General features: G+C 37.0%; 1 long non-coding RNA gene across 1 annotated transcript in view; it reads right to left on the bottom strand.

Moving 5' to 3' along the window:
• Positions 1–3032: 3032 nt before the first annotated feature.
• LOC119620428 (uncharacterized) overlaps positions 3033–16700 on the bottom strand; it is a 39810-nt gene continuing 26142 nt past the window's right edge. The window contains exon 2 of the long non-coding RNA XR_005236956.1: positions 3033–3522. This is a non-coding gene — a long non-coding RNA (uncharacterized lncRNA). The remainder of the gene's footprint in view (positions 3523–16700) is intronic.

Genomic DNA, 16700 nt, shown 5'->3' with positions numbered 1-16700 from the left:
AGACAACTAGCTGGGAAATTTGATCTTCCCAGAACACGTTTTTACACTGGTGTACAAGCACAGAATTATGTGATCTGTGTGCTGAGAAGCATAAGTTAGTTGTTTTGTATTTGGGATTTATGCTACTTTACTATTATCAGGTTGAATAATACAGCATGAAGATGAGTAATAAACTTAAATTTTTCTTTTGAATCCAACAAGTGGAGGTAATCATTCTCTCTCATTTTTTTTTTTAAAGATAAAATTCTTATCTATTCTTCTGGCATTCAGGTATCTCTGGTTGTATCATTGCCCAGGATTAGATAAAAATAATAGGTGTACACTGAAAGTATGACATTTACCTTCTCATTTCAAATATAATTTCCAAGTTGAGACTCATTTTTCAAGAATTCTGTTGCAGCATCAGAATTGCTTTCCATTTAGAGCTGACCCCATGTGAGGCTAAACACTGGCGTGGGAACAAGTATTTGCAGGAAGATAGTGTTACTACTGCCCAACGGCCTTACTGCTATTTTGCACATAACTTGCTCTACATGGTTTTCCTTTCTTTTTTCGTTTTTTTTTTTTTTTTTTTTTTTTTTAAGTAGAAAATGGAAAGGATGGTCACATTTTCACCATCTTGTTTGCAAAGCACAAGTCTGAATTTTAGGAATGCCAGTTTACCCTTAAACTTGTTGTTTTTGCTTTTAAGATAAAAATGCTCATACTGAACAAAATTAGTACAGTTTAATAATACAGATTACCCCTTTTGTGTTTTGGAGAGAAATTTCCAAGATTTAATGTCTCTAAAGGATCTTCCTGTTCATAATTTCCCAAAATATTGAGATTATTTTCTGAAAAGATTAATAATCCTTTAGCAGTAAGGATGTTTATTGAGCATGGATTCTGTGCCAGGGCCATTTTACATAAATTAATTTTTATCCTCTTGACAGATCCATATGATAATATTTTATGCTCATCTTCTGGTGAAGAAAAATAAAAAGGAAGTTTTCCAGTCACATAATTCAAAGGCAGTTGAGCTGGCATTCAAACCCAAGCCTATCTAAATCCAAATGCTCACACCCCTTTTTGTATCTCACCTGTTCAGAATCAGCACCATAAGTCCCATCTCTCTTCTTGAGCAGATAAATTAAAGCGCATTACAAAATAGATTAAAAAGGATGTTGCTTTTTGTTTTCTTTTCCTCTACAATTTTGTTGTAGTTATTGTTAAGTTCATGACTGGAAAAGCCTAACCAATCATAGGGTGTGGAAATGGCAGTTTTCTTCCTAAAAATGTCAATGACCGATTTGCCTCTTCATCGCTGATATCAATTGCACCTGACATTTCCTAGCAGAGAGCTAAAAATTAACTAGTCACAACTATGAAGATGAGAAATCTTTTCAACATAGAATCCTATCTTGGCATCTGCTTCTTGGAGAACTCGAACTGACATATGCGTCAAAGTATTTGAGCTTGGAGATCACACACACTGAATATGTGTTATCTCATGATAATACTGTTTCTAGGTGTTGTCACTGTTATCCTAACGATCTAAAGAACCATAGATCTTTTGTAACTAAAAGTATATCAACGAATTTAAATCCTGGTCTTCATCAACATAAGTGCATTTGAATAACTGTCTATTTGTATAAAATCAAATTTTGGATGAAAGGATTAAGGTTTCTTAAAGGAATACACCACAGTGTTTACTAAATTCTCCATAGACTATATGTAAGCATATATGACCATGATGAGCGGAACAAATAATTCGATAATCAAACTTACCACTAAACAAGGGTTTAGCTCTAGAATTATATAAACAATACACTGAGATTTTTCTCATTTGAACTTCAGTGTCACTATCCCTTTTACCTAAGCACCATCTGAGTGCCTTCTTTATTGGAAACCATATTTCTACCTGATCCAGTTAATTATTCTTAATGCTAGCCTGTTAGTCCCCAGTACAATTCTACTACTGAATTTCTTTTAAATTTTAACTTCGAATCTATTGATCTTTCTTTATACTAATCACTTACGTAGTGTCACTACCTCTGAACCTAGCTGATTCCTCAACCACTATCTTTTTCTCCTGAAGGACTGGGCTAGGAAGGCATAAATTTTCCCATCATGAGGAATTGGTTGACTAAGTTGTTCATCAGTCCAGGGAAGCAAGTATGTTCAGTTCTGTAGCTGTAAATGTATAACAGTTATACTGACAGCTGATAGATGCTATAGAGTAATGTCTCTAAAGTTATACAACCTGGTAATTCTAACTCTACTGCTTATTAGTATTGTGACTTCAGAAGTTTATAAATCACTTTAAGTCTTAGCCATCTGCAAATATCTGTTTATAATAGCATCTATTCACAGAGTTGTTATAATGATTGCATTATGATGTACATAAAGTAAGTAAATCTTACACATAGGAAATCTTTGATAAATGTCAGTTATTATTATTATATGTTGTAGTTCAGTGTGCCCAAAAATAAATACTTGACTTTTCCTAATCCAGATTTTTTTCCTCAAAGTAAGCTAAAATGAAAACACCTCTCCTATAAATTAGGAAATTAAGTAACCATAAAAATATGAGTTTGCTATGTTATTTATTCAAGCTCTGGATTTTCACTGAAGTTTTGCTTTTTATTCTTATTTATAAGTGTATATTCCTATAACATGATTTTCTTTAATTAAAGGCACATTTCAACCATTTTAGTAAAATAAGGTAAATAAGTACATGGCCAAATCTACAAGTGGTTCTACCTAAAAACCAGGCTGAAGATAAGATGGTATCTGGGATTCTTCAGCTCTCAAAATATGACATGTGCAATTTCTTTTAGTATTTATACTAATTGTGGAATTTAAAATACTTAGTAATCTCTTGTTTAAAATGAATGTAATGAGAAATATGATTGCCTCTCGCTTGAATTTCTAATGTCCTTTAACTGTGTCTTTTTCTCATTGCATTAAAATTTGCAGTTAAGCTTCAATGTTTTCTCAAAGCAAATTACTTTTCGGTTACATAAGAAAGAAATAAAACATTCCGGTTGTGCAAAGTTTCTTGTGCACAGCATTTATGACATTTGAGAATAAATACTGGGCTGAATGGGACTTCTGGTTTCTATATTGCACCTTATTTGGGGACTCAAGATGTCCTTTTGTGACACCACTCATACAAAAGTATCCATGTGATCTCTCTTTGATAAAGACTATTGAATAGCAAGTGGGCTACAGGTAATGAGTCAATAGAGCTGGAGTGAAGAGAGAGTGAACTTTCAAGAGGAGTTACGAGTTCAGGTTATTTTCCTCCTTCCCACTTTAAAGACTTCACCTCCTTCATATGGTCCTCTCTCATCTCAATTTCTTCCCCATTTTGTTTCTTTCTCTCCCACATCTCCTTTGCTACCTAATCTTTGGGTTGGAAAATGAATCTACAAGAAGTATCAGACTTTTTCTTTGTTGTAATCTGTCCGAAAGGTTTTCTGGGTTTTTATTTTCACTTTCGCGTTAACTGGAGTTGTCCTTAGAATTCCAAGGAGTAAGCTAAAAGAGAGGGAATTAAAGAGAAAAGAGGTTAATATTAATATTTTATTTATTTATTTTTTGTTTTTATTTGTTGATTATGGAATCATTCAGACATACAGAGTGGAGAGAATAGTATCATGAATTTATGTGTTGTCATTATGCAGCTTAAACAATCACCAACATGAATAATTTTTGTTTCATTTACCTTTCTCTATTTTCCATCTATTTTTGATCCTGAAGTATTTTAAAGTAAAACCCTGACATATTATTTCACCATTAAGTACGTCAATAAAGATTTCAGCAGATAAAGAATTTTGCTTCTGTCGATGATTTTACTCTGAAAAGTGGAAAACAGTCAGTACAATTTTCTTCCATATTCTATGATAACCTTTCACACTAAATATATTGCATATAGTTGTGAAAAAAACCTTGCTTTGTTCTCAAACAACAGTAAGATTTTCCTACTACTTATCATGCTAGCTGTGTTTACTATTTGATGAGAAACCATTTAGAAGACCTGAAATTCTATATTGATAAACTCCCTATAGTATAGATATGGTTTTCTTGTTTTGTAGTTATAACTATTATAATTTGGGGTCTTAGCAAATGCAATAATACAGTGTGAAATGCAGCATGCAGTAGCATGTTAACTCTTTTTTAAGTCCTAATGTCATTAATAAGATGTTTTAAAAAATCCTTCCAAAGAGTTGAACCTCAAGAGGTGAGACAAAAAACAAACAAACAAACAAAAACCCGGACAAATGATGTGTTCAGAGACACAGCATCCTATTTGGTGGGCTATGTAAAGGGTTCATGTTTTAATTCTAAACGTAGAAGGGAGAAGACTGTCTTGGAGGAGGGAAGACTGAACACTAGTCCCGGGAAAGATGTCACTGTCATGCTTTCTCCAGCCACAGTTAGTACAACTAATTCCCAGCTATTGTAGATATAATGACCAACTGCACATAAGAAAACACAGATGAGGTTTTGATCTCTGTTTTCTTTCTGAGTTATTGATAGCATGAGTTGGTAGGTCAGTAAACTGACCCCTGACCACTGCACTCACTCTAAAGAAAAAGTTATAGCACGTGTAACCTCTTGGCTAACACATGTTAATCTCAACCATAACTGCAACAATGCTGGCATTTCTGTGCCTGTTCAGGATCATGTTCATTTCTTTGAGGGCAAGGATTTTATCTCTTTTTGGTACATTCATCTAATCTTGAGTCCCTGCTGGATGCATATTTTTTACTGGCTACTTCTTAATAAATTCTTTATATCAAGTTTCTCTTCACTACATATCTCTTCAAAGGATGGAAGGTGTTTATCCTGTGACTCTACTTTTCTATTGCCTTTTGCTCATTTGTTTAGCTGCTTATAAGCTTTTATAGAAGATACATTTCCTTGATTATTTTATTCGTTCCAAATTCTACTCAATAGCCTTTTCCATAAATCTGTTAAGATTAGAATTAGAATTAGAGTTGATAAAGAAGACATTCAACTCTCTTCGCCTTTCCCTAAGGATACCTCTGATGTCCTTGACTCTTTTGCTAAAATATTTCAAATGTGCCTTTGCTTAATAAACTCAACAATGAGAAGTTTTTCAAAATAGTCTATTTCATTATGGAAAGGCTTAATTTATTCGAAAGTTTTTTTTGTTTGTTTGTTTTTGTTTTTGTTTTTTGTTGTATAAAACTGCCTCTCTAGCTTATACCCATTCATTTTTTTTTTCCCTTAGGATAACCCTTTAGATATTGGTAGACATTTCAAACATCCCTTTGTTAACTCAGGGACGTGTAATACAGGTTACAACTCCTACTAAGTTTAATTACTGAAAAGGATCTTTTTGTGCAAAGCTACTCTCTTGTCCGACAGATTAAGTAAAATTAAAATTTTTATACATTAATAAAGTAAAAAGGTAACTAAAACAGAACAGAGGGGAAAAAAAGAAAGAGAGAAAGCTTAAGTTTCATCCTTCTAAGCATCTCCATAATGCTAACTGAATGTATTCATAAATGAAGTTAGATTCACCAATATAAATATTCACGTACAAAATAAATGTCTTTGGAAAGTTGAAACTTAAAAGTAGATTTAAAATATGAAGAAGTGAAAAAAATTAGAATGCTGGCTTTGTTACGATTATTTTCTAAAGATAAAAAGAGTTGTACTGTATACAAAACACACATCTGCTATTTATTTTCTTTCTAGCTTCTGCGATTTAAAACATTTTTAATATTTTGTATCTTTGTCTTTATATTTTCTCATGATATCTTGTATAGGGATTGAAACATTGGTATTTAATGCTGTTTTGTAAATGGTTAGTGATTGTTCATTGTCCAGCAACGACAAAAACAAAAACGGTCATATTTAGCAAATCATGACTGCATTACATGTTTATTCTTAATTTCAGAAATATCTATGTTTATTTTCAAGGGAGAAAGCTAGACTTAATGGAAAAAGTGTCAAGAGTTCTAAATCTTTAACCAACAGAAATGTTTTTCAATTTCAAACTGTTTTGAAAGAGGTTGAATGTAGAGAAGTTTAATAAAGTCTAGACTCTTCTGTTTTCTTCTTTTTTTTTGTAACTAAAGAGGAAAGCTTAAATCACATCTTAATACCAATATGTGGCTCAAGGGGCCAAGAACATTACAATATTGAAAAATAACGTTAGCTCAATCTATCCTTTTCTTTCTAGCTTCTGATGCAATCAGGAAATGATTTAATGTGTTCCTGTCATTAATAATATAACAGGCTGTAACTAGAATGTACTGAACAACAATCAATTCATTTTGTTTTATTTCAAAATGAGGAAGAGAATGAAAAATAGAGCTCTCCAAATTGCTTAGTAAAATAACTACCCTTTCAAACTAGCAGCTTTCATTAATTCAGTACATTGGCACTGTGGAACTGTGGTGACATTTTGTAGCTCATTACCTTTCTTGAGAAAAATTAAAACACAGTGAAGTTATGTTTGTGTTCTTTTTCACTTGCCAGCAAGCTATTTTTAGTGTAAATTATCCATAATACAAATGCATATCTTTAATCTTCATCTACTTTTGCACACTTGTATTGCTTATTTATATACTTCATTTATAACATTTTCTTGAAATCTTGGCAGATATTTGCTTTCAAGACAACATTTATCAAATTTATGAACTCAACACTCTATCCTCTGTTAAGGTAAAACCTAGGAGGAAAGGTAATTCATACTGGGTCAGAGTGATTAATTTGTTAACAAGATTTCATGACCATTTGTCTATCTTTACTTTGTCTCTGGTCAGAGTTATAAACTAGCATAAGATAGATTTAGTGACTATTTCTCTTTTTCAACTTGACTGTGTTTGTCATGAAAATTCTTTTATTCTAAGGGAGCCTATGCCTTTTCATTACACCATACAGTATAGAGTGTTTAATAATATTTCATAGAATAAATAATAAAATATCTTTGGTAAATAAGTGATGAAAGTACTTTATACGTATATTTGGTATATAAAGAAACTGGGGCCTAGAAGGAGAAAGGTGAAAGCATTTATCCTTAGAGTTCATCCTTTGAAGAAATCACTTATGGTGTCTGACAATCTGTTCAGTTATTTCTCAGCCACTACAAGTGTGTCTTCTGCAGTGAAGACAAGAAGAGATTGAACAGTTCTATTTAACAATAGTCCTCTTAAGTTACTTTCTGACAAACTGGAGCTATGAATAATTTGTTGAATTTTTCAGTAGATCAAAACATTACTCCTTAGCAATAGTGATTCACGTATTACTCCCTCACACATATATCTTCAAGGAAATACTAAGGAGAATGCATTTTTTAAACTTTATTTTATAGTTTCAAGTCATACACAACTTGGAAAATTTAAATTAATGATACCATATCTAACATATAACCTCTAACAATCGCAGAAAATATTCTACTTTTACATCTAGGGATAATCTTCCTATACCAGTTTTTTAAAAGGTATTTCAGATTCCACATTTTCGGGGGCGGAGCAAGATGGCCGAATAGGAACAGCTCCAGTCTCCAACTCCCAGCGCGAGCGACACAGAAGACCGGCGATTTCTGCATTTTCAACTGAGGTACTGGGTTCATCTCACTGGGGAGTGCCAGACGATCGGTGCTGGTCAGCTGCTGCAGCCCGACCAGCGAGAGCTGAAGCAGGGCGAGGCATTGCCTCACCTGGAAAGCGCAAGGGGGAAGGGAATCCCTTTTCCTAGCCAGGGGAACTGAGACACACAACACCTGGAAAATCGGGTAACTCCCACCCCAATACTGCGCTTTAAGCAGACAGGCACACCAGGAGATCATATCCCACACCTGGCCGGGAGTGTCCCACACCCACCACGGAGCCTCCCTCATTGCTAGCACAGCAGTCTGTGATCTACCGGCAAGGCAGCAGCGAGGCTGGGGGAGGGGCGCCCGCCATTGCTGAGGCTTAAGTAGGTAAACAAAGCTGCTGGGAAGCTCGAACTGGGTGGAGCTCACAGCAGCTCAAGGAAACCTGCCTGTCTCTGTAGACTCCACCTCTGGGGACAGGGCACAGTAAATAATAACAAACGCAGCAGCTCTGCAGACGCAAACGACTCTGTCTGACAGCTTTGAAGAGAGCAGTGGATCTCCCAACACGGAGGTTGAGATCTGAGAAGGGACAGACTCCCTGCTCAAGTGGGTCCCTGACCCCTGAGTAGCCTAACTGGGAGACATCCCCCACTAGGGGCAGTCTGACACCCCACACCTCACAGGGTGGAGTACACCCCTGAGAGGAAGATTCCAAAGCAAGAATCAGACAGGTACACTCGCTGTTCAGAAATATTCTATCTTCTGCAGCCTCTGCTGCTGATACCCAGGCAAACAGGGTCTGGAGTGGACCTCAAGCAATCTCCTACAGCTACAACCTACAGCTGAGGATCCTGACTGTTAGAAGGAAAGCTATCAAACAGGAAGGACACCAACACCAAAACCCCATCAGTACATCACCATCATCAAAGACCAGAGGCAGATAAAACCACAAAGATGGGGAAAAAGCAGGGCAGAAAAGCTGGAAATTCAAAAAATAAGAGTGCATCTCCCCCGGCAAAGGAGCGCAGCTCATCGCCAGCAACGGATCAAAGCTGGACGGAGAATGACTTCGACGAGATGAGAGAAGAAGGCTTCAGTCCATCAAATTTCTCAGAGCTAAAGGAGGAATTACGTACCCAGCGCAAAGAAACTAAAAATCTTGAAAAAAAAGTGGAAGAATTGATGGCTAGAGTAATTAATGCAGAGAAGCTCACAAACGAAATGAAAGAGACGAAAACCATGGCACGAGAAATACGTGACAAATGCACAAGCTTCAGTAACCGTCTCGATCAACTGGAAGAAAGAATGTCAGCGATGGAGGATCAAATGAATGAAATGAAGCGAGAAGAGAAACCAAAAGAAAAAAGAAGAAAAAGAAATGAACAAAGCCTGCAAGAAGTATGGGATTATGTAAAAAGACCAAATCTACGTCTGATTGGGGTGCCTGAAAGTGAGGGGGAAAATGGAACCAAGTTGGAAAACACTCTTCAGGATATCATCCAGGAGAACTTCCCCAACCTAGTAGGGCAGGCCAACATTCAAATCCAGGAAATACAGAGAACGCCACAAAGATACTCCTCGAGAAGAGCAACTCCAAGACACATAATTGCCAGATTCACCAAAGTTGAAATGAAGGAAAAAATCTTAAGGGCAGCCAGAGAGAAAGGTCGGGTTACTCACAAAGGGAAGCCCATCAGACTAACAGCAGATCTCTCGGCAGAAACTCTTCAAGCCAGAAGAGAGTGGGGGCCAATATTCAACATTCTTAAAGAAAAGAATTTTAAACCCAGAATTTTATATCCAGCCAAACTAAGTTTCATAAGTGAAGGAGAAATAAAATCCTTTACAGATAAGCAAATGCTTAGAGATTTTGTCACCACTAGGCCTGCCTTACAAGAGACCCTGAAGGAAGCACTAAACATGGAAAGGAACAACCGGTACCAGCCATTGCAAAAACATGCCAAAATGTAAAAACCATCAAGGCTAGGAAGAAACTGCATCAACTAACGAGCAAAATAACCAGTTAATATCATAATGGCAGGATCAAGTTCACACATAACAATCTTAACCTTAAATGTAAATGGACTAAATGCTCCAATTAAAAGACACAGACTGGCAAACTGGATAAAGAGTCAAGATCCATCAGTCTGCTGTATTCAGGAGACCCATCTCACACGCAGAGACATACATAGGCTCAAAATAAAGGGATGGAGGAAGATTTACCAAGCAAATGGAGAACACAAAAAAGCGGGGGTTGCAATACTAGTCTCTGATAAAACAGACTTTAAACCATCAAAGATCAAAAGAGACAAAGAAGGCCATTACATAATGGTAAAGGGATCAATTCAACAGGAAGAGCTAACTATCCTAAATATATATGTACCCAATACAGGAGCACCCAGATTCATAAAGCAAGTCCTTAGAGACTTACAAAGAGACTTAGACTCCCATACAATAATAATGGGAGACTTCAACACTCCACTGTCAACATTAGACAGATCAACGAGACAGAAAGTTAACAAGGATATCCAGGAATTGAACTCATCTCTGCAGCAAGCAGACCTAATAGACATCTATAGAACTCTCCACCCCAAATCAACAGAATATACATTCTTCTCAGCACCACATCGTACTTACTCCAAAATTGACCACGTAATCGGAAGTAAAGCACTCCTCAGCAAATGTACAAGAACAGAAATTATAACAAACTGTCTCTCAGACCACAGTGCAATCAAATTAGAACTCAGGACTAAGAAACTCAATCAAAACCGCTCAACTACATGGAAACTGAACAACCTGCTCCTGAATGACTACTGGGTACATAACGAAATGAAGGCAGAAATAAAGATGTTCTTTGAAACCAATGAGAACAAAGATACAACATACCAGAATCTCTGGGACACATTTAAAGCAGTGTGTAGAGGGAAATTTATAGCACTAAATGTCCACAAGAGAAAGCAGGAAAGATCTAAAATTGACACTCTAACATCGCAATTAAAAGAACTAGAGAAGCAAGAGCAAACACATTCGAAAGCTAGCAGAAGGCAAGAAATAACTAAGATCAGAGCAGAACTGAAGGACATAGAGACACAAAAAACCCTCCAAAAAATCAATGAATCCAGGAGTTGGTTTTTTGAAAAGATCAACAAAATTGACAGACCACTAGCAAGACTAATAAAGAAGAAAAGAGAGAAGAATCAAATCGACGCAATTAAAAATGATAAAGGGGATATCACCACCGACCCCACAGAAATACAAACTACCATCAGAGAATACTATAAACACCTCTACGCAAATAAACTGGAAAATCTAGAAGAAATGGATAATTTCCTGGACACTTACACTCTTCCAAGACTAAACCAGGAAGAAGTTGAATCCCTGAATAGACCAATAGTAGGCTCTGAAATTGAGGCAATAATTAATAGCCTACCAACCAAAAAAAGTCCAGGACCAGATGGATTCACAGCTGAATTCTACCAGAGGTACAAGGAGGAGCTGGTACCATTCCTTCTGAAACTATTCCAATCAATAGAAAAAGAGGGAATCCTCCCTAACTCATTTTATGAGGCCAACATCATCCTGATACCAAAGCCTGGCAGAGACACAACAAAAAAAGAGAATTTTAGACCAATATCCCTGATGAACATCGATGCAAAAATCCTCAATAAAATACTGGCAAACCGGATTCAGCAGCACATCAAAAAGCTTATCCACCATGATCAAGTGGGCTTCATCCCTGGGATGCAAGGCTGGTTCAACATTCGCAAATCAATAAACATAATCCAGCATATAAACAGAACCAAAGACAAGAACCACATCATTATCTCAATAGATGCAGAAAAGGCTTTTGACAAAATTCAACAGCCCTTCATGCTAAAAACGCTCAATAAATTCGGTATTGATGGAACGTACCTCAAAATAATAAGAGCCATTTATGACAAACCCACAGCCAATATCATACTGAATGGGCAAAAACTGGAAAAATTCCCTTTGAAAACTGGCACAAGACAGGGATGCCCTCTCTCACCACTCCTATTCAACATAGTGTTGGAAGTTCTGGCTAGGGCAATCAGGCAACAGAAAGAAATCAAGGGGATTCAGTTAGGAAAAGAAGAAGTCAAATTGTCCCTGTTTGCAGACAACATGATTGTATATTTAGAAAACCCCATTGTCTCAGCCCAAAATCTCCTTAAGCTGATCAGCAACTTCAGCAAAGTCTCAGGGTACAAAATCAATGTGCAAAAATCGCAAGCATTCTTATACACCAGTGACATTCAAACAGAGAGCCAAATCAGGAATGAACTTCCATTCACAATTGCTTCAAAGAGAATAAAATACCTAGGAATCCAACTTACAAGGGATGTAAAGGACCTCTTCAAGGAGAACTTCAAACCACTGCTCAGTGAAATCAAAGAGGACACAAACAAATGGAAGAATATACCATGCTCATGGATAGGAAGAATCAATATCGTGAAAATGGCCATACTGCCCAAGGTAATTTATAGATTCAATGCCATCCCCATCAAGCTACCAATGAGCTTCTTCACAGAATTGGAAAAAACTGCTTTAAAGTTCATATGGAACCAAAAAAGAGCCCGCATCTCCAAGACAATCCTAAGTCAAAAGAACAAAGCTGGAGGCATCACGCTACCTGACTTCAAACTATACTACAAGGCTACAGTAACCAAAACAGCATGGTACTGGTACCAAAACAGAGATATAGACCAATGGAACAGAACAGAGTCCTCAGAAATAATACCACACATCTACAGCCATCTGATCTTTGACAAACCTGAGAGAAACAAGAAATGGGGAAAGGATTCCCTATTTAATAAATGGTGCTGGGAAAACTGGCTAGCCATAAGTAGAAAGCTGAAACTGGATCCTTTCCTTACTCCTTATACGAAAATTAATTCAAGATGGATTAGAGACTTAAATGTTAGACCTAATACCATAAAAATCCTAGAGGAAAACCTAGGTAGTACCATTCAGGACATAGGCATGGGCAAAGACTTCATGTCTAAAACACCAAAAGCAACGGCAGCAAAAGCCAAAATTGACAAATGGGATCTCATCAAACTAAAGAGCTTCTGCACAGCAAAAGAAACTACCATCAGAGTGAGCAGGCAACCTACAGAATGGGAGAAAATTTTTGCAATCTACTCATCTGACAAAGGGCTAATATCCAGAACCTACAAAGAACTCAAACAAATTTACAAGAAAAAAACAAACAACCCCATCCAAAAGTGGGCAAAGGATATGAACAGACATTTCTCAAAAGAAGACATTCATACAGCCAACAGACACATGAAAAAATGCTCATCATCACTGGCCATCAGAGAAATGCAAATCAAAACCACAATGAGATACCATCTCACACCAGTTAGAATGGCGATCATTCAAAAGTCAGGAAACAACAGGTGCTGGAGAGGATGTGGAGAAATAGGAACACTTTTACACTGTTGGTGGGAGTGTAAACTAGTTCAACCATTATGGAAAACAGTATGGCGATTCCTCAAGGATCTAGAACTAGATGTACCATATGACCCAGCCATCCCATTACTGGGTATATACCCAAAGGATTATAAATTATGCTGCTATAAGGACACATGCACACGTATGTTTATTGCAGCACTATTCACAATAGCAAAGACTTGGAATCAACCCAAATGTCCATCAGTGACAGATTGGATTAAGAAAATGTGGCACATATACACCATGGAATACTATGCAGCCATAAAAAAGGATGAGTTTGTATCCTTTGTAGGGACATGGATGTAGCTGGAAACCATCATTCTTAGCAAACTATCACAAGAACAGAAAACCAAACACCGCATATTCTCACTCGTAGGTGGGAACTGAACAATGAGATCACTTGGACTCGGGAAGGGGAACATCACACACCGGGGCCTATCATGGGGAGGGGGGAGGGGGGAGGGATTGCATTGGGAGTTATACCTGATGTAAATGACGAGTTGATGGGTGCAGCACACCAACATGGCACAAGTATACATATGTAGCAAACCTGCACGTTGTGCACATGTACCCTACAACTTGAAGTTTAATAATAATAAATAAATTTAAAAAAAAAAAAAATAAAAAAAAAAATAAATAAATAAAAGGTATTTCAGAAGCTGCCTCAATGTGTGTGTGTGTGTATGTGTGTGTTTGTGTGTGTGTGTGTTTAAATACAAGAGGACTTCAAAAATTCATGGAAACTGAAATTAAAAGATAAAAATAAAAAAAAAAACTTTACTTCTCAACATAAGCTCCATGAAGTTCAAGATGCTTTTTGTAGTGATGATATCAGTCATTTACCCCATTCCTAAAGAGCCAAGGGTCCTAGGAATTCTACATGTCAATGGAGTCCTTTTTACATTATTAACAGAGGAAAATGGGTGCCCATTAAAAATTGTTTTCATATTAGAAAACAAAAATAACTCAGAAGGATCCAACTCAGGACTGTAAGGTGAATGCTTAATGATTTCCGCTTAAAACTCTCTCAAAATTGCCCCTGTTTGATGAGACAAATGAGCATGTGCATTGTGGTGATGGAGAGGGACTCTCTGGCAAAGCTTTCTAGGGCATTTTTCTGCTAAAGCTTTGACTAATTCCAAACCCTTATAACAAGTAGATGTTACTGTTCTTTGGTCGCCCATAAAGTCAACAAACAAAATGCCTTGAGCATCACAGAAAACTATTGCCATGACCTTTGTTTTTGACTGGTCTGCTTTTGCTTTGACTGCACCACTTCCATCTCTTGTTAGTCATTGCCTTGATTGTGCCTTTGTCTTCAGGATCATATTGGTAAAGCCGTGTTTCATCGACTGTTACAGTTCTTCAAAGAACTACTTCAGGATCTTGATCCCATTTGTTTAATTTTTTTTTAATTTAAATTCAGTGGGGGTACATGCGTATATGTTTTACAGGTACATATTGTTTTATAATGGAGATTGGGCTTCTACTGTACCCATCACCCAAATATTGAATAGTTTACTCAGTGTGTAATTTTTCAGTCTTCACTCCCCATACTCTCACCTATTTTGGAGTCCTAGTGTCTATTACTTCCATCTTCAGGTCCATGTGTATCCATTATTTAGCTCCCACTTATAATTGAGGACAAGTGGAATTTGATTTTCTGTTTCTGAGTTAATTTACTTAGGGTAATGGAGTCTAGCTCTATCCTTATTGCTGCAAAGAACATGATTTCACTCCTTTTTAATGGCTGCATAGTATTCCATAGTGTTTATATACCACATTTTCTTTATTCACTTATCTGTTGATTGACACTTAGGTTGGTTCCATGACTTTGCTATTGCGAATAGTGCTGTGATAAACATATAAGTGTAAGTGTCTTTTTAATATAATGATTTCCTTTGAGTCGATATAAAAATGGAAAATTGGATTTAAACTAAAATGCTTCTTCACAACAAGAGAAATAATCAACAGAGTAAATAAACAACAAGCATAATGGGAGAAAATATTTGCAAATTATGCTTCTGATGAAGGATTAATATCCAGAATCTATGAGGAACTCAAACAACTCAACAAGAAACAAACAACACTATTAAAAACTAGGCAAGGAATTGAATAGGCATCTTAAAAGAAGAGATATAAGTAGCCAACAAACACATGAAAAAATGCTCACCATCACTAATCATCAGAGCAATGTAAATTAAAACTTCACTGAGATATCATTTTATACCATTCAGAACAGCTATTGTTAAAAGCCAAAAAAACAACACATGATGGTGTGGATGCAGAGAAAAGGGAATGCTTATATGCTATTGGTGGGAATGTAAATTAGTTCAACGCTTATGGAAAACAGTCTGGAGATATCTCAAAGAACTAAAAATAGAAGTACCATTTGACCCAGCAATCCCACTATTGGGTGTTCACTTCTTTAAAATTTCCATTGAAAACTCTGGTCTTGTCTGCAGCTGGTCTGGGTGCAAAGATTTTGGCACCCATCAAGTGGAGTTCACGCAACTTTAATTTTTTTTAGTCAGAATTGTGTAAGCTGATCCAATTGAGATGTCTGTGGTGCTGGCTATTGTTCCTGCTGTTAACATTGGTCCTCTTCAATTAGGGCACAGCCAAAATTCTTTTTTTTTTCCCTTCACAAATTGATGTGGGTGGTCTGTAGCTGCAGTCTTCCTCTTCAACACTATCTCATTGCTTCCTAAAAATGAGTTATTCATTTGTAAACTGCTGATTTCTTTGGAGGCATTGTCCCAATAATCTTCTTGTAAAGTGTTGGGGATTTCACCATTCTTCCACTTAAGCTTCACCATCAATATGCTGTTTGTTCTTGCTTCAATTTTAGCAGAATTCCTGTTGCCCTGATAGAGGCTGTTTTCACACTGATGTCTTTCCCTTCTTAGTGCTTCAAACTCGATCCTGTTCAGAAATGTGATAACAATCGCTTTTGATTGTTATAACAAGTTATTTTGGTGCAGAAAATTGAAATTCATGCACTGATTTCTTTTTAATTTTTGATTTTAATTTTTTTTTTTTTTTTTTTTTTTGAGACGGAGTTTCACTATTGTTGCCCAGGCTGGAGTGCAATGGCACGATCTCGGATCACCACAACCTCTGCCTCCCAGGTTCAAGCTATTCTCCTGCCTCCTGAATAGCTGGGATTATAGGCATGCACCACCTTGCCTGGCTAATTTTGTATTTTTAGTAGAGATGGGGTTTGTCCATGTAGGTCAGACTGGTCTCGAACTCCCGACCTCAGGTGATCTGGCCACCTCAGTTTCCCAAAATGCTGGGATTGCAGGCATGAGCCACGGCCCCTGGTCCCTGTTTTGTTTTTTTGTTTTTGTTTGTTTGTTTGTTTGTTTGTTTTTGAGATGGAATCTCACTCTGTTGCCCAGGTTAGAGTGCAGTGGTGCAATCTCGGCTCACTACAACCTCCGCCTCCCAGGTTCAAGCAATTCTCCTGCCTCAGCCCTCCGAGTAGCTGGGACTACAGAAGCATGCCACCATGCCCTGCTAATTTTTTGTATTTTTAGTAGAGATAGGGTTTCACCGTATTAGCCAGGATGATCTCGTCTCCTGACCTCGCGATCTGCTCACCTCGGCCTCCCAAAGTGCTGGGTTTACAGGTGTGAGCCACTGCACCCAGCCTGTTTTT

Source organism: Chlorocebus sabaeus, chromosome 7 (assembly GCF_047675955.1).
Source record: "Chlorocebus sabaeus isolate Y175 chromosome 7, mChlSab1.0.hap1, whole genome shotgun sequence".
Lineage (NCBI taxonomy): Eukaryota > Metazoa > Chordata > Mammalia > Primates > Cercopithecidae > Chlorocebus > Chlorocebus sabaeus.
The sequence above is the reverse complement of the archived record's forward strand: the minus strand, read 5'-3'. Positions and strand labels throughout refer to the sequence as shown.